The sequence below is a fragment of the Macrotis lagotis genome, chromosome 1 (genome assembly GCF_037893015.1).
Source record: "Macrotis lagotis isolate mMagLag1 chromosome 1, bilby.v1.9.chrom.fasta, whole genome shotgun sequence".
Taxonomy (NCBI): domain Eukaryota; kingdom Metazoa; phylum Chordata; class Mammalia; order Peramelemorphia; family Peramelidae; genus Macrotis; species Macrotis lagotis.
In genome coordinates this window covers 465393616-465413140 of record NC_133658.1, presented here as the reverse complement: position 1 = coordinate 465413140, position 19525 = coordinate 465393616, and the positions used below count along the sequence as shown (strand labels likewise).

The 19525-nt window shown below is 34.0% G+C and overlaps 1 long non-coding RNA gene across 1 annotated transcript in view; it reads right to left on the bottom strand.

Moving 5' to 3' along the window:
• LOC141506657 (uncharacterized) overlaps window positions 1-19525 on the bottom strand; it is a 103770-nt gene that overhangs the window by 29890 nt on the left and 54355 nt on the right. The gene's annotated exons all lie outside the window — the stretch shown is intronic.

The following is a 19525-nucleotide window of genomic DNA, read 5'->3' as shown; positions in this document are numbered from 1 at the left end:
CTTTTTTCTTCTCAGTATGCTTGCTATAGTGCTGCCACAAACTGATGAGATAGGAGGCTGACCCGAGTAGAAGATAAATCATTGTCATATTTATTCTTGCTATAATTAAAGGATTATTTTTCTGCCCTCAATGATCTTCTTTCTGAGGTGATTTAATTTTTCTACTCTTGGAATCATTTTAGAAGCATAAAGGCTCAAATACTGCCAGTTTCCACTCTGAAACCCAGGAGAAATAAAGTTCTAGTTTCTCAGTAACAAAATATAATTTTCTATTTACCTAATTAATTTTTAAAAATCACTCAGACAAATCATCAAAAAAATAACATTGCATCTTGTGATTTTCTGGTTTTATTTCCATGTTCAACAATTCTCTTCAGATTTGTAGTCCTCAGAACATTTTTTTTGATGGTAAGTACTTTTGAATTCCCTGAGAATTGTGATATAATAGCAAGAGAACTTGATCTACTGAGCTTGCCCAGTCCTAGCAATTGTATCTTATTCTTTGTAAGGGATTTTCTTGTTAAAAATACTGAAGTGGTTTGCCATTTCTTTTTCCAGCTCATTTTACAAATGAAAGATTGAGGTAAATAGTGTTAAGTGACTTGCCCAGGGTCATACAGTTAGTAAGTATCTGAGGTCAGATATATATATATATATATATATATACTCTTTTCCTGACTCCAGGACTGACATTCTATCCATCCACTCTACTACCTAACTACCCAAATTTAGAATAATTAGGTTTAAATCCTGGCTTAAATAATTATTCTGCTGTCTGTGTGACAGGGTAAACTCAGGGTAAGTGATTTAATCTCCTTAGGCTTCAGTTTCCTCATGTCTAAAATAAGGTATCTAGAATTGTTGGATTTTAGGGTTTTTTTTTTAATAGCTCTTATCCATGACTTTATTAAATCACTTCTGACATGGCTATTTCCAACCATTTGACTCTCAACTATTTGACATTTAAAGTCTTTCACTTCTAATTTGTTTCACATTAAAGCTTCATTTTGAGTTTCTAGACTGAGCAAGTTGGATATTTTCACTATAGGTCCATCTTTAAGTCTAGAGCTATGGGTTTCCTTTTGTTCTTCCCTGATTGCTAGAGTAACAAACATCTCATGAAACTCATCTGGAGACAAAATCCATTAGAAAATCACACATAGAAAGTTAAAGTTTAGAGAGAGTAGAAAATTATTGAGGGTAAGCAGGATCTATTTGCCAGACAAATGGCAGTTTGATCATGTAGGGGATGAGGATGAAGAGAAGAAGATATAAATTCTTCAGGTCTAGTAGAATCAGCAGTCAAGAAAACTTCATAATTCTGTCCAGGAAGCTAATTCATTTTTTTCACCTTTAGGATGCCCATGTTTAATATGTTTCCCTATTAGTCATATTGTGAAAGAGGAATTAGAACTAAGGGGGAAAAAAGAACTACGAGAAAGAAAGAAAAAACCATAAAAGAACTTTTTAAAAAATGAACATAGTTTGTATGCTTTGCTCTGCATTCAGAATCCAGTTTTTTCCTCTGGATTTAGGAGGTATTTTCCAAAACAGGTCTCTCAGGGTTGTCCTTGATCACTGAACTGCTGAGAGGAGCTACATCCATCATGGTTAATCATCTCGTAATATTGTTGTTAATGTGTACAATATTTTTTTGGTTCTGTTCACTTCATTCAGCCTCAGTTCATTCAAATCTTTCTAGGCTTTTCTGAAGTCTGACTGCTCATGAATTTTAACGACAGAACAATATTACTCTATAGTATTCATTTGTCATAAGTTGTCAGGAAGCTAATTCTTTTTTATTTTTTATTTTTAGGCTTTTGCAAGGCAAATGGGGTTAAGTGGATTGCTCAAGGCCACACAGCTAGGTAATTATTAAGTGTCTGAAACTGGATTTCAACCCAGGTACTTCTGACTCCAGGGCCGGTGTTTTATCCACTATGACACCTAGCTGCTCCTAAAGGAATGGCATTCTGGACTTTTTTTATTTTTTGCAAGGTAATGGGGTTAAGTGGCTTGCCCAAGGCCACACAGCTAGGTCTGAGGCCAGTTTTGAACTCAAGTACTCCTGACTCCAGGGCCAGTGCTCTATCCCCTGCACCACCTAGCTGCCCCTAGGAAGCTAATTCTTTAAATGAGTCAGGGAAGCAGACAAAATTATATTCAGTTTGGGGTAGAAGTGCTTTCTCCTGTAGTTACAGGAAGCCACTAGCAAGCCACTGATGCTTGTTCAGTGGCCACCCTCTAAGACTCAATTAGCTAGAAGGAGTGAGAACAGCTTTTACACAAAACTAGTCCTCATCTGCTTTTGGCTATTCAGGGATCAAAAGTTCCGGGGAGGGGGGGTACAGGTAGGTGGCGTAGTGGATAAAGCACCGACCTTGGAGTCAGGAGTCAGTAGTACCTGGGTTCAAATCCAGTTTCAGACACTTAATAATTACCTAGCTGTGTGGCCTTGGGCAATCCACTTAACCCCATTTGCCTTGCAAAAAATCCTAAAAAAAAAATTTCTGGTAAGGAGTTTAAATATTTTTTTAAACAAAACATACATTCCAACTAAGCTGTTCCATTTGTCCATTCCAGATATATTTCATCTCCCATTTTTAAACCCTCTCACCAACACCCATACTAGCAATTTTCTTTCTTTCCTTATCTCTCTTTATTGGAATTCCTAGCTCCCTCCAATCCTCAGCTTAAAGATAATGCCTATGGGTCTTTTCAGAATCCATAGTTGTTAGTACTCTCCCTTCCCAATTACTTTATATAGGTTTTCTTATTTGATCTATATTATTTCCCCTCAGTAGAGCATGCAAATTTCTTGAGGTCTATGATTGCCTCAGTTTTGATTATTTTATCCCCAGTGTTCCAGACATATTAGGTATTTAATGAAATATGTTTTTGAATGAAAGAATACATAGTCAATTAATTTAGTAAGTACTTTGCAGCTCCTTTAAAAGAATTATGTTCATTGATCTGAAGCAAGAGAGTTTACTAGCCACTTTTAAACCTTCTTCAAAATCTTTCTCTCCCCACCCTCCCCCTATCATTTAAGCTTCTATTCTTCATGAAATATCTCACTCTTTATTTCCTATCTTCTTTTCTATTATCCTGTAAATTCAACCTCTCCTTTTGCTTTTAGTTTGCTAACTCCTTAAACTCTTACAGTTGCCTACACTTTGACAGCTTTTCTGGGAAATGTTAATAATTAATCCTCCTGTTCTCTTATCTGGGCTTTCATAGTCATACCTAATTCTTTTTCTTGCTTTCCCACTTGCATCCTTGATCTCATCATCAGCAGTATCCTCTGTTCCTATTTTTATCCTTCTCATGATCTTATCTGTTCAAAATTTTCCATAATTAAGTTTTATTTCTCTGTTCACTACCTTGCTACTTAAGTAATTAACCCATTTTTACCATTCTTTCATGTACCCTGACTCACAAAAGTTGTTGGCTCAAATAGTTCCCTTGATCAGACTTTTGAAGACTCATCTAGCTAGTTCTTAATTATTGCTTTCCTGGTGTCTAACACAGATAGAAATCTGGATAAAAGCAATCTAACTGCAACTCAATAGGCAAGAGCAAGTGGGAGTTAATAAGACTGGATTTTGTAATTATTCATGGAAGAGGTCTCTGTCTTATCTATGGAGGGTGTTTCCTTTGATCTCCCTGAAGGCTGCCTTTCTTGGACTATGCTGTATTTTGCCTTACTATTTTTTATCTAGACTCAAATCTTCACAGAGATTACCTATAGGATTCTAGTGTGATTAATGGAATTATCTATTTAAAATACTCATTTGAGACTATTTATCAGGCAGACCATCCATTACTAAATACCTCTACTGAATAATTCTGACCAAAGAATTGTGAACAAATCCCATGGTGTAGCAGCAACAGGTCTGTTTTTGGATCTGATAAAACTAGGGTTCATATTCTATCTGACAAAATAGTTTTGTGACTTTACCAAAGTCACTAAACAACTTTGAAGTCTCAGTTTTCTCATGTATAAAGTGCAATAAAACTTTTGTTGCTTTCCTCACAGGGTCTGTTGTGAAAGACAACACTTGATAATGCATACTTTAGTTTTGAATAATAAAACATCTTAGTGAGGGGCTGGGTGGGGAAGGAGGAAGGGAGAGAATTTAGAACTCAAAAGTTTTAAGAACAAATGTTAAAAATAGTTTGACATGTAATTGAGGAAAACAAAATACTAAGTAAATGGATAAAGATAATCCATAACATGTTACATCACTTACAAATAGAAGCATTTTTTCAATATGAATTGTGTCCATGATCTAGGAGAAATGCATTATGAACTCCCTGGGATGGGGCTGAGGATTAGGGGGAGAATAAAACACTGAAAATAGCTGTATAAATCATCAGATGGAGCTTCAAGACCTGGGCTATTAGGTTTTTTTTTTTGTTGTTGTTGTTGTTCAGTCACTTACTTGGGTCTAACTCTTGGTGTCCCCCATTCAGGGTTTTCTTGGCAAAGATAATGGAATAGTTTGCCATTTCCTTCTTCAATTCATTTTACAGATGAGGAAACTAAGACAAACAGGATTAAGTGACTTGCCCAGGGTCATACAACTAGTAAGGATCTGAGGCAGAATTTGAACTTATATCTTCCTGACACCAGACCCAGAATGATATCCAATGAGTTACCAAGCTGTCCTACCAGTTTATGAAGTTGTGGTTTTTGTTTGTTTGCTTGTTTTAATTTTTGCAAGGCAATGGGGTTAAGTGGCTTGCCCAAGGCCACACGGCTAGGTGATTATTAAGTGTCTGAGGTCGGATTTGAACTCAGGTACTCCTGACTCTAGGGCCTGTGCTCTATCCACTGGGCTACCTAGCTGCCCCTGAAGTTTTTTTTTTAGACACCGAAGTAATATCCATTCCAATTTGAACTCTACTCGCTGTAAACCTTTCCCCCTTTTCCCCCTTTCCCTGGTCTCTAATCTAAGGATATGAATATTTCCAATAATTCACCAGTTATTAAATGACTTTAGCCTCAGGGCAACTAGAGCAGGCTCTGGAGTCAGGAGGAACTGAGTTCAAATCCGACCTCAGACACTTAATAATTACCTAGCTTTGTGACCTTAGGCAAGCCACTTAACCCCATTGCCTTGCAAAATCCCTCCCCCCCCATGACTTTAGCCTCTATTCCCTTTAGATTTTCAACTCTTTTCCATATGGTCCCGAGGAACATTCAATCACACACACACACACACACACACACACACACACATGTATATAACATGTATTCTTTACTTAAAAAAATAAAAATCTTAGGAAAAGGAGAAATCATCTCCTCCTTGCATAGCCAGCAAGCCAAGCAAACTCTCTCTGCTTCTTCAATAGCTGGATTGACCTTAGATGTTTAAAGCAGATGATTGGGGGAGTAGGACCACTAATTTTTCCCTTGAAATTTTAGTCAATAAGTATGAAAATTTGATGGATGCCTCCTACTTGATATCTTCATGGACAAATTTGCTTCCTTCTATTTATCTTCTCCCAGCATCAAAGCTCATCAAGCTGAAAAAATAACCCATTTGTTGGATACACTTCCACTTTGATTTTTTGGAAAACCTTCACATAGACTCCTCTGTGAAAGTGAGAAAAAGAATATATTTCCATTGGTAGAAAGAGAAAAACATTTAAAGCACTCTCTTTACATTAAAAAATGCCTTTCTTTCATATATTTTGAGACCACTCTCACTCCATTTACTATAAATCTCTGCCTCTATTCAGGTCCACACTTTCATTTCTTTGGCATTTTCAAATGAAAACAATCAAGGGAAAATGTAATATTGGCACAGCAAGGAATTATTTTAATAAGTGATATAACAGGGAAGTGATACAAAATGCACCTCAGACCTTGAATACTGCAAAAAGCCTACTGATGGGTTTGCCTGCCTCAAGTCTCTCTCCACTCCAATTCATTCTCCATTTAGCTACTAAAATGGTTTTCTTCAAATGCAAGTCTATTCATGTCACACACTTCTCATGCTTCCTACTAAAAAACTCCAGTGGCTTCTCATTGCCTCAGGAGCAAATACAAAATGCTCTATTTGTCATTCAGAACCCTATACAACTTAATAGCATCCTACCATTTTTAGCCTTCTCAAAACCTTACTGTTCCACATACATTTTTTGATAAAGCAATACTGGCTTGCATGTTCCATGAACAAGATACTCTGCCTCTCAACTCCTCTCATTTTCTCAGGGTATCTCCCAGGTCTGGAACACTCTTCCTCATTCTCACTGCTACTCACCTCCCTGACTTTTTTAAATTCCAAATTAAAAATCTATGTTCTACTGAAAACCTTCCTCAGCCCTTCTAAATTCTAGTCTTTCCCTCTGTTAATTATCTTTTTTTATCTTGTATATAAATTGAGATCTATGCATCTAACCATCCATCTATTTATCTAGATATATATCTCTACCTATATATATATATATATATATATATATATATATATATATATCAGAGAGAGAGTTTATATGAGATGCTGAGACATCTTCCTGGTTTTCAGACCACGCTAAGATACACACACACACACACACACACACACACACACACACAGCTCTCTCTCTCTCTCTCTCTCTCTCTCTCTATATATATATATATATATTTATTTATATGAATTATGTGTGCGTGCATTTATTTATTTACTATTTATTTACTATTTAAAGAATTGTAAGTGGACACAATCATTGGACATCGTGAACATTGGTCACACTGGATTCCTGAACACAAATCCAGGAGCTCATAATCTAAAAGAGAAATTTCTTTTTTGTTTGTTTTTTTTTTAGGTTTTTGCAAGGCAAATGGGGTTAAGTGGCTTGCCCAAGGCAACACAGCTAGTAATTATTAAATGTCTGAGACCAGATGTGAACCCAGGTACTCCTGATTCTAGGGCTGGTGCTTTATCCACTGCACCACCTAGCTGCCCCACTAAAAGAGAAATTTCTTAATGAAAGACTTTCATTTTTAAAATGTGTTCTTTAATTATAAAAAGACATCCTTATTTAATATATTGCTTACAGAAAAATATACAGATTACAGAATTCCAGAAAAAATAATGAAATAGGTAACTATTTAAAATGTGTTTTAAGTCATATTACAATGAAATTCAGAAGAATCATCTGAAGTTCATCAAGAGAGATAGTGCATTCTTAGCCACCTTCTCTAGTTGTGAAATTCAGCTTTCTTTTTTATTTCTTCTCTTTTCTAATATCTTATGAGATAAACTTGCTCCAAACAGCTACTATGGACTGTTCTATTGATTCCTTCTCTTAACACCCTCATCTTTGATGTTAACCTCTATTGCACAGTCATTTTTCCTTCTCAAGGAATTAGTACTCGTCTCACAATTTTTCTTTCCTCCTTCTTTTTCATGTGCTTGAGAACTTGAATATACATCCTGATGTCTTCTTAAAACACCTTGGCTTCCAAAATTTTTGATTTCTTCACCTCTTAAGACCAGAACCTTCACTTGACTTTAGTCACACAAGGATATAGCTAACCTATAATTCAGAAAGTTGAATTATCTATCAGACCATTATTTTCTATTTTTCCCCTCTTCCCACTCTTCATCATCACCACATTCTCCAGTTGTTTCCACTTCCCCATCTTTCTCAAACTATCCCTTCTGTACTGACTTTATACTGTTTCCTTAGAAATCTCTAAATATAGTTGAATAATTTACTTACTTTACTCTTCTTTGCAGCTGATTGGGTCTATAACAAATTTATTATGGATTCTCGACTAGGTTCTCTGTTGCATAACAATCTCTTTTTCTTTTTCCTAATCCTATTTCATATTCCTCACAAAGACTATTCCACACCTCCTTTTCTCTCTCCAAGCTATGTACAATAGACCATCCTCCACCCCTTTCAGCAAAGAACTTATTCAAATAATTCTTCATCAGGAAAACTAATGTCAACATTTATGAACTATAATTTCTCCCTAGTTTTATGCCTCAGATACCTTCATTATCATTTTGGAGGAAGTAGTGGTCCTTTTTTATAAGATTTCTTCTGTTTGTATGTATCTGATTGCAGTCCCTTCTATCTCCTCTGGTAACTTGCTCTTTGACTCAATTAATCTTCAATCTCTCTTTATCCTCTGGCTCCCACCTCATTGCCTTCAAAATGTCCAAATCTCCATGTTAAAAAAATCTTTACTTCACCATCATGTCATTCCCTTAAACTCTTGTCTGAAATCTTTTCTACCTTTCATTGTCAATCTCATAGATAAAGTTGTTATGGTTATTACCTCTTCTTCTTAACCATTTACTCTCATTTTAGCTCCTACTCATCTAGTTGGTGATTTCACTACTCCACTAAAACTTTTTTATCCAAGAATGCTAGTGACCACTTAGCTGATAATCTTTTTTTTTTCCAACTGAAGTCCTTTCTCATTTTTCTGCATCATCAGGTATTTTTGACTGTTTTCCTCTTCCTGGTTACTCTTTTTTCATTGTGTTTTCAAATCATATTTCTCTTCTAGATTTCCTATATAAAATATGGTTATACCAGAATTTTGTCCTAGACTAGCATCTCTTCTATTATTGTATTCTTTCTCTTAGTTTTTCCTCAGCTCCCTTATTTTCAATGATAATTCCTATGCAGATAATTCCTAAATCTTGATATATAGTTCTCATGTTTCTCCTGAGTTATAGTCTTACTTCACTAATTGCCACTTAGATATCTCCTCCTGAATATCTCATAGTCAATTGACATCTGTTGGGTCAAGGGAATCACAATCCTTTTAGTCACATGGGTTTACAACCTTGAAATGAGTCTCACCTTCACTTTCATTCATTTATTTTTTGTTACTCTACACAAATTCACTAGTGCCCTTTTGCCTTTAGGATAAAATAAAAATTTTTCTATTTACCTCTTAGCCCCCTTCTCAATATGGCTCTATCTAATATTTCTAGAATGGGATAGTTAGGTGAATAGTATATAGCATATAGCCATGTATCAGGAAGTTCTGAGTTCAAATTTGGTCTTGGGCAAGTCACTTAACCCTCTTTGCTTCAGTTTCTTCATCTGTAAAATGAGCTGGAGAAAGCAATGGCAAACCATTCCAGCATCTTTGCCAAGAAAACCCAGAGTAACAAAAAATTGGAACACAACTGAAATGACTAAACAAAAATAATATATTTCTAGAATAATTTAACATTACTATTCTGCATGCATCCTACTTTCCAGCCATGTAGGCCCACTTGTTCTTGCCCCAAATTGGAATTCTACTACTGAATATTAGCAGAGGTTGTCCCACCATCCTGGAAAGACCCTATCATGAATCACTCAGAGTCCAAGTACACAAATAGTCATTTTTCCTAAGAACCCATTCTAAGACTGTCAGTTTGAAGCAGATCCCAAGGTGATCAAAAAGAGTTCAGGAAAATAAAGTAAACAAAAGCTGCTGACAAAGACATAAAAAGCAGTCGGCAAGGACATTCTTTGGGGTCTCAGTAGCCCTCTGTGACATCCTAAAAACTGGTTTTATTCTCATTTATCTAAAGATCCTTCAACTAATCCTAGATTAAAATTCTTGGGGCAGAAATGTAGCACAAATTCTCTCACATATTTACCATGACTTCTGTTATTGCTATAGTTCTGAATGGCATTTGTGGTTGGTTGTGTGGGTGCATGTGTGTGGGTGTATGTGTGTGTGTGTGTGTGTGTGTGTGTGTGTGTGTGTGTGACATGGGGTAACTTGTGTCTAATCAATTCTACTAGTGTCCTGGATCACAATAGTATTTGAGTTTGTATCTTATGACAGACCAACTGTTACCTGTGAATCCTTATAGTACAGGCTGGATATATTCATTCTCAGAGAAGGTAATTTACCAGATAATATTGATTCTCTCCCCACTACAAACATGATTATCATTGTTCATTTAACAATGGATCATGTGACCGCATCATTAGAAAGCATACCCATTTCAAAAGAGTTACTACTATTTTGAGATACTCAAAGATTATATAGGAAAAAATGTCACAAGAGATCTATTTCAACAACTCTTTTCCTTGTTGGTGCCTTTATATTTGGCTCATTCTTTCTAAACATCTTCATATCATTCTTAAAACTGTAGCACAAATTTACAGTACTATGCAATTGCACCCATCAATGCAAATATGTTGTCTCTTGAAGAAAGAAAACTACAGATTCTGCCACTATCAATTCCCTAAAAAAAGTACAAGAAATGACTTAATTGTATTCATAATAAAAAATCAGGAAAGATATTTCATATAAGTTTCCCCAAAACTAAATTTAGGATAATACAGATTTAGATTGGGGGGGGGGGGAGTGAACTGTGAGGCATGGTTTGGTCAGCAGAGCAGAAATACTATTATCAAGACTGGACTTGGATGTCAGAAGTAACACTTGTTTTCATCAACCCTTTTGGCAATCTAGTGAAGCCTGTAGATCTCTTCTCAGAATATTGCTATTCATAAAACAAAAGTTTATAGGCTAGCAAAGGAATGCAATTACACTGAAATACAGTTATTAAAATACTAAAAAATAAATTCACAAACTTCATATTAAGAACCACTTGCAGGAAGGAAACAAGTATTTATCAAGTACTCAGTGCTAATGTCTGTTTGCCTCAGTTTCCTCATCTAAAAATGAAGTGGAGAAAGAAATGGTAAACCTCTCTAATATCTTTGCCAAAAAACCCCAGAGTTAAGAAGCATCAGATATAACTGAAAAAACTAGGAAACAACAATAATTGTTGTGCTAAATACTTTTCAAATGACACTGATTACTTTTGACAAATTTAGAAGGAAGATGCTATCATTATTATGTCCATTTTATAGTTGAGGAAACTAAATCAGACTGAGGTTGAGTGACTTAACCAGGTTCACATGGCCACTAAGTGTCTGAAGCTATATTTGAATTCAATTCTTCCTGACTCCAGGCACCTAGTTATTTCATTGGATTAGATGATCCCCAAAAGTCTCTTCCAGTTTTATGATTTTATGACTTAAAGCAAGTGACAGAAGATAGAAAGACAAGATGTACAAATTACAGGGAAGAATTTTTCATTTTAGCATTATGGTGACTAAGAGAGAATATTCAAAAATAAGAAAGTACGAGTGAAGGTTAAGCTAGAAGATTCAATCGTCTAGTAAGGGAGTGTTTTAAATCATTCTTTTTATTTTTCTAATGTGAAGTATTGAAGAAATAAATAATATGCTTTTGTAGAGGTATCCATGTTAAACAGGCTAATCAACATCAACACACACAGATGCACACACACACACACATATACACACACACACTTAAATGTTGATTGACTACAGGGGGTAACTTCATTATATGTTAAAGCTAATAATTGAAAATTTTACAATAACTGATAACCAATTCATGAAATTTGATGCCTAAGTTATATATTATTGTTAAGTATGAGTTCTGCATACTAGGCTGCATTCTAGACTCTTCCTCAAATAGAAAGGACAGAAGTGTGGATAAAGATCATGATGATCTATTTAAATGTAATGAATCTCAGAAAGGAACTAATAATGAAACTATTATCCAAATAATGCTCACATATATGAATTCTAGTTCCCTTTTCAATTTGGTTCTAAAATTCTTCAAATTTTTAAAGTACTTAACATGTTCAAACCATAGAAAACAAAGTGGAATAAATCTAGGGTTCTTTTGGAGACTTGAGAACTCATCTATTTCAACCACTTTATTTATTAGATTCAGAAATTGAGGCCCAGAGATGTTAGATAATTTGGCCAATATCAAAGAGGTAAGTTGAAGAAGTGGGGCTGGAAATCAGGGCTTATCACTCCAAATATACAAATGTGATACCATAAATTCTGTTTTCTTTTCATTACTGCCTGTGTGTGTGTATGCATGTAATTTAGTATGAAATTTTTTCAAAAAAACATATAATACAAATTAGATTATAATAGTTTGTGGACTGGAAGAATTTCAGCAGATGGAAAAAATATCTTGGGGTGCCCCTTAAATAATAGCATTCAGGTGGGGTAAAGCAAGACAAATTTGTCAGGCGGGAGGAAAGGGAGAACAAAGAAAGGGGAATGGTGGCTTCATAAGGTTACAAACTTAGGTGGAAGATGATTAGAGAGTTTTGAGTGACAAGCTGAGGAGCTTTGAAATTTAGTTCCTAAGTGGTGGGAAGTCTTCTCAGGGAATCAATTTTTATTTCATTATATCCTTAGGTGATTTTTTTCCCCACTATAATTGCAATTAATATGTTGAATAAATGAAGTTTACATCAATATGTCTAAAGATGATTCTATCATTGTTTTGCCATCTTAACCAATAGCAGCTCCTCCATACCTTAACACTTTTGTAAATTTGCATACCTTTCCAAATGCACTGTGTCAGATACCACCTTTTTCTGACTCTTTGAACTTAATCAGGTTGGTGCTCAGAAAATAGGCACATTCTGTTTTGGACATGTACTTCAATTTTTTTCAGTTGGTTATAATAACAGTTGCCATTAATATGACACTTCAAGGGTTGTGAAGAGCCTCATATACAATGTCTCATTTAGTCCTCACAATAATTCTGTTGGCATTAATTATTCTCATTTTACTGATGGAAAAACTGGAAGAGAGGTTGCCATGGTCACACAGCTTAGAAGTACCTCAAGTGGGATATGAAATAAAGTCTTCCTGACTCCAAGTTCAGTATGACATGCATTCTATTATATTAGGTATGGAAATCTGTGTCTTGATGGTGTAACTTTTGACTACCACTACTACTACTACTACTACTACTACTACTATGGTATTACCATTATAGTAGAACATTAAGGATAGAGCTAAGTATTTGTGATAAAAAGTTTACAGCATCTGATTTTGCTGGTGGTTGTTATCCTTTGTTATCAGAGAGAACTAAAATGACATCACTATGTCAAGTTAAATGTGTTTGACTGTGGTTGATCAGACCAAGATGAGCTCAGAATGCTTTACCACTGGTTGGCCAGAAATAGGGCATGTGAATATTTGGGATGGATTCTTTAAATCTGCCCATCTTGCATTCCTTTTGAGTTACATCAATTCTACTTAATCAACTCTTAAGAAAGAGAATATCCTTGTATTGTTCTTTCTGACCACTCTGTGGGTGCTTGCTTTGTGTAAGTTCTCCATAAAATGGTCTCCATAAAATGCATTTGGCATATGAACAACCTGGATTGGTAACTTAGTATTTGAGTGACCATAAGTAAGTAACTTGTCTTCTCTGATTATTATTTTACAAATTGGTATATTGAAGGAGTAGGCTTAAATGACTTCTAAGATTCCTTCCAAAGTAATACTATGGCAGTGTTTCTGGAGAGGTCCATAAAAGGAAATGGGAGAAAGTGTAGTTTTTTTGTGTTTGTTTTAATTTTCTCACAACACTTTCAAGGTTGTAGAAATTGGGCATGAGGAGACAGAGGCAAGTAACATTCTTCAAAATGTACCTGTTATTAAATCATTAGCAAAGTCAAGAAGATGAAAATATTGCTTATAACTCTGCAAACAGGTCATATTGCAGCAATTTACTAAATAATAATCCTGACACCTCACAGCATGAATGCCCAGGGATAAGCAGAAGCACTATAAGTTGTATTTTCTTAGGAAACTTGGAAAAAAAATCTCAGAGCAACTAAGAGCTGTATACAGTGGGAGATTTCTTTCACTCTTTTCACTCCTTTCACTTCTTTCACTGGGATAAATAGGATCGATCTGAATAATGTCTAAATTTTTGCCAGTTGCTTTTCTTTCTTCATACTTCATTAATTAATTAAAGTAAGATGATGAAGTCCTAGTTTTACATTCAAACAATGTTGTGAGGATTAAATACAAATTTATAAATACTATCTTCCAAGAGAGAATATTATATGGGGATCATCCTATCAAAAAATAGTAAACTATATCCGGATTTGTGTGCTATTGATTTTTAGATACCACAGAAAATTTCCTTCCCTTGTCTTGGTTTCTCTTATCTTGCTTTTCCTCCTTTGCCTTTCCTTTTCTCCCTTGCTCTATTTTCTCAATTCTTTTTTACTTATTCCTCCCTTTCTTCTTCTTCTCTCCCTCCCTCCCTCCCTCCCTCCCTTCCTTCCTTCCAACATTCCTTCCTTCCTTCCTTCCTTCCTTCCTTCCTTCCTTCCTTCCTTCCTTCCTTCCTTCCTTCCTTCCTTCCTTCCTTCCTTCCTTCCTTCCTTCCCCCCCTCTTTCCTTTCTTCTTGTAAGATAAAACCATCATTAGAAAATATATTAGTTTTTACATAGGGTAAAAAAAGGAATCATTTGTTTTTCCTTTTACTGATTATGTTAGCCTAATCAACACTTAATAATTAGTATTCATTTTTTTTTAGATAAGAGGATCAGTTATTTAATTTTGCCTTTAAGGGGTCTGGTCTTGTTTTGGCATAAACCTCTGGTTCACAACTATCTTTATTTTCTGAGAGTAGAGAGAGAGAGAGAATTTATATTAGTTTCTCTAGTACTTATTCTAGAGGCTGTCAAAATGAATATTTTAAATTGTTTGCTTCTATAGCATTTATGTCATTAACCTCTGTACAAATGTATGAAATCAGCCACAGATAGGTCAATCTCATTAGGCCATGAGACAATTATAGCACAAAGTACATCCCAGTAATTATCACATTACCTCCTATTATTATATTTTAATCGTCATAACCTTTTAAATACGGATGTTAAGCTGTTAATACTGCTTTCCCATCTTGAGCAGATTGATGCTTATCCAGTGTAAATTTATTTACTTTTTGGGGAGAGGGTCATTACTTGAGAACTGCCTATGCATATTCCTAGACCATTTACCAATTAGGGAGGGCAACTAAATGGGATAGAGGAATAGAGTACTGGCTTTGGAGTCAGGACAAGAATTTGAATCTGACCTCAGAAACTTGACATCTATTAGCTATGTGATTTTAGTCAAATTATTTAACTCTGATTGCCTAGCATCCAGGGTCTTCTCCAGTCATTCTGATTCATATCTGGTCACTGGATCCAGAGGACTCTGGAAGAGAAAGTGAGGTTGGTGACTTAGCACAGCATCCCCTCACTCAAATACAGTTTATGTACTTGTCATGACATCAGTTCCCTGATGTTGTGGCCTTCTTTGAGAACAGAAGACAAAAAAATGGAATTTCTCTTTTGCTGATGGGCTTTGTTGGCTATATATATATGTATATATATATATATATATATATATATATATATATATATATATGAAAGTGCTGATGATTCATGTGAGTTTACTTTATATCCTGAAACTTTGCTAAAGACACTAATAGTTTCAAGAAGTTTTTTAGTTGAATTTCTAAGATTCTTTAAGAATGCCATCCTATCATCTGCAAAGAGTGGGAGTTTTGTTTCTTCATTGTCTAATCTTATTCCTTCAATTTCTTTTTCTCACTGGTAGAATTAACATTTCTAATACAATATTGAATAATAGTAGTGATAATGGGTATATTTCACCTCTGATCACAATAGGAATGCTTCTAGTTTATTTTCATTGCATATAATGCTTGTTGATGGCTTATGTTAAAGAAAACTCCATTTATTCCTTTGCTTTCTAGTGTTTTTTAATAGGAATAGGTGCTATGTTTCATCAATAATTTTTTTCACACTATTGAAATAATCATATGAAAGCTGTTAGTTTTGCTATTGATATGTTCAATTATGTTGTTTTTCCTAATATTGAACCATCCCTGCATTTCAGGTACAAATCCTACTTGATCATAGTGTGTTATACAAGTGATAACTTACTGTAATCACTTTGCTAATATTTTATTTAAAAATTTTGCATCAAAATTTATTAGGGAAATTGGTCTATAATTTTGTTCTCTGTTTTGACTCTTCCTGGTTTGGGTATCAGCTCCATACTGGTATCATAGAAAGAATTTGGCAGAACTCCTTCTTCACCTATTTTTCCAAATAGTTTACGTAGAATTAGAATTAATTACTTTTTAAATGTTTGGTAAAATTCACTTGTGAATCCATCTGACCCTGGAAATATTTTCTTAGGCTTCTTCAATTTCTTTTTTCTGAAATGGGGTAATTCAAGTATTTAATTTACTCTTCTATTAATCTGGGAAATTGATATATTTGTAAATAGTCATGCATTTCACATAGATGATCAAATTGACTTATAGCTGGCCAAAATAGCTCTGAATTAATACATTAATTTTTTTTCTCATTTGTGGTGAATTTACCTTTTTTAAAAAATTTTTGTTACTGATAATTTGGTTTGATTTTTTAAATCAAATTAAGCAAAGATTTATCTTTTTAATTTTTTTCATAAAACCAAACTGTTTTGTTTATTAGTTCAATAGTTTTCCAACTTTCAATTTTATTAATTTCTCCTTTGATTTCCAGAATTTCTAATTTGATATTTAATTGGGCATTTTTAATTTGTCCTTTTTATAGTTTTTTTTTTAGTTTCCCAATTCATTAATCTCCTCTTTATCTATTTTATTCATGTAAGCATTTAGAGATATAAAAATTTCCCTAATAACTGCTTAGGTCATATTCCAAAAGTTTTGGTATGTAGTCTTCTTATTGATATTGTTTTGGATGAAATTATTATTTCGATGATTTGTTGTTTGGTCCATTCATTCTTTATAATTTGAATATTTAGTTTCCAGTAAATTTTTAGTCTGTCTTTCCATTCAACTTGACTTCTTTAGAGACCCAAAGTTTAACACAAAATTTTCCCCTTAAACTTTACTGACCTCTTTTTCAAATAGGCACAATCATTTGTTTTGTAGCCAAGTTGAAATTATCAAAGATTTACTAATCAAATAATACTCCATCATGGAAGTGATAAATTTTGACTCATAGATAAATTGTAATTAATAAAATAAAAGCAGAATTTGGAAAACCTCAGGAAAATAAAGAGGGCTTTAAATCCTGAGATTTTTAAGTTAGGGTTTGAAAATTTGTTTTAAAAAAATTGTTCCATATAATTGATTTCCTTTGTCATTTTATGTGCTTTACTTTATGTTTATAAAATTTATTATGTGAAGAGATGAGCTTTACCAGATTGTCAAAAGGGTCTATGTCACTTTCTCTCTCTCTCTCTCTCTCTCTCTCTCTCTCTCTCTCTCTCACACACACACACACACACACACACACACAAATCTTTTCAATTCTTTGCTTGTACAGAATTTATGCCACTAACCTCTTGTACAAATATATGAAATCAGCCACAGATAGGCCAGTCTCATTTTTAAGCCATAGGACAATTATAGTACAAAGTACAACCCAATAATTATCACATTAGCTCCTATTATTATATTTCAATCATCATAACCTTTTAAATACCAGTGTTAAGCTGTTAATACTGCTTTTCTCATCTTGAGCAAATTGATGCTTATTCATTGTAAATTTGACTATAAGTTTGTAATGAGTTACAAACTAAAAAGTCAGTATATGAGTGGATTCTATATGCATCTTTAAGAACTGCTTTCCCTCTGATTTGAATGCATTTGTTTTTGAAACATTTCATTAACAGTTGTCATGATTATTTTGTGCTCCTAAAATTTGGCTTTAATTCATTAATGTGGGTGCTCTAGACATTTTTCCACTCTGAATTCTCCAATCACTGAAAGCCTCATGCAGAGCAATCTTTATGAGACATTCATTCCATGGCAGAGGTTCTTATCTTGTGTGTTTGTGTTTGTGTTTGTGTTTCTGTGTGTGTGTGTGTGTGTGTGTGTGTGTGTGTAAAAGAAATAGATGCAAGGCATCTATTAGGTAGTAGGACTGAAGAACTAACCAGTAAAAAAGAAGTTAGCTTAGTGCTTGAGAGTCTATGAAGTAAAGTGTGGGAGTCAAATGGTATTGAGATACCTATTTGAAGTAAATTAAAAACTCCAAATGAATTTTGGAAAGAGCTAGAGTTTCCAAGAAATGAGATAATTTATTTCCATCATGGAGCACAGTCTAAGCAAAGAGTTGGATACAAATCTAAAAAATGTTTGATGAATCGAACAGAAGGTTATATTGTGATTTGAGTGCAAACATATTATTGCCTTAAGAGTGAGGAATGGCTTCCAAGATCATGCCTCAAGATCATTTATAATGAATTTTTCCCCCTAAAATGACATTCCATAACTTTGGGCTTCTACCAATGGGAAATTACTTGAATTTGGAAACCTTTTTATTTATGAAACATTTTAGGATTATAGGAGTAATTTGAAGGGAGACTGATAATATTTTTAACAAATAAAGATTGCTATGAAACTTTCAAAAATAAATAAGAAGGGCAATGTTTAATTAAAAAAATACAGACTGTATAATGGCTAATCCACAATTTAATATCCAGTCCCCTTTATGTCATTATATGTATTTGTCAATTTTCATATTCATTGGTGATATTAAGTTCATAATAATTTATAAGAAAAGAAAAAATAATCTTGGAGGCCTTGATACTTAAAGTGCAAAATATAAATGATTTCTATATTTTCTACATAATAGTATCTTGTACTTCCTTAGTACTTCATGGATTACAGAGTGTTTTTTAAAAATTTCTTATCTCATAAGAGTCACACAAGTCAACTAGTCATGTCAACTAGTATTTATTAAGTCTCTATGATATGTTAGGGACTGTGTGCAATGATGTAGATATGAATTTTAAAATAAAATTTACCTTCCTTTCAAATCTTTCAATCGAATGGAGGAGACAACAGTAAACAAATATATATATAATATGTATATATATATATATATGTATATATATATATATACATATATATATATATATATATATATATATATATATATATATATATATATAGTGCAGGATAAAATGGAGAGAATCTCAGAAGGAAGAAATGAACAGCAAGGCAGTACATAGAAAAGTTTCTTGGAGAAGGTGGAGTTTTAGCCAAGACTATCAGAAAGCTAAGGAAGGTAGAAGATAGATATGAGGAAGGAAGGCATTCCAGGCACTGGAGATAGTTTATGCAAAAGCATAGATTTGGGATGAAATATTTTGGGCAAAGAAAGAAAATCAATGTCACTAAATTTTAGAGTCCCTAGAAGAGAGAAAACTGTTAGAATTCTCAAAGGGTAAAAGGGGATCATGTTAAAATTAAAAAACCAGAATATTTTGTAGGGAAGAAAATTATTATTACAATTTTAGATAATGAAACTGAACTGGGGTCATGTGTCTAAGAAATTAGGACTAATGTGTACATTGAGCCTCTCTAGACTAATTCACGGATGACAGATTCACAACTAAGAGGAATTAGGAAATTTTTTGGAAGATGAACAGCTAACTTTTTAAAATTTACAGTCACTGGGGAAAATGTTATCCTTGGTGGCACTCCAAGTGAAGTACTGGGATGGATGGATCCATGAGTTTAGTACAGAAAATTTGTTATTTTGCCAAAGTCAAGAAGCATTTATTAACTGCTTATTATATATCAGGTGCTGTGATAAGCTCTGGGAACACAAATGAAAACAAAAAGACAGTCCCTACCTTCTAGGAGGTTACCTTCTAATATGG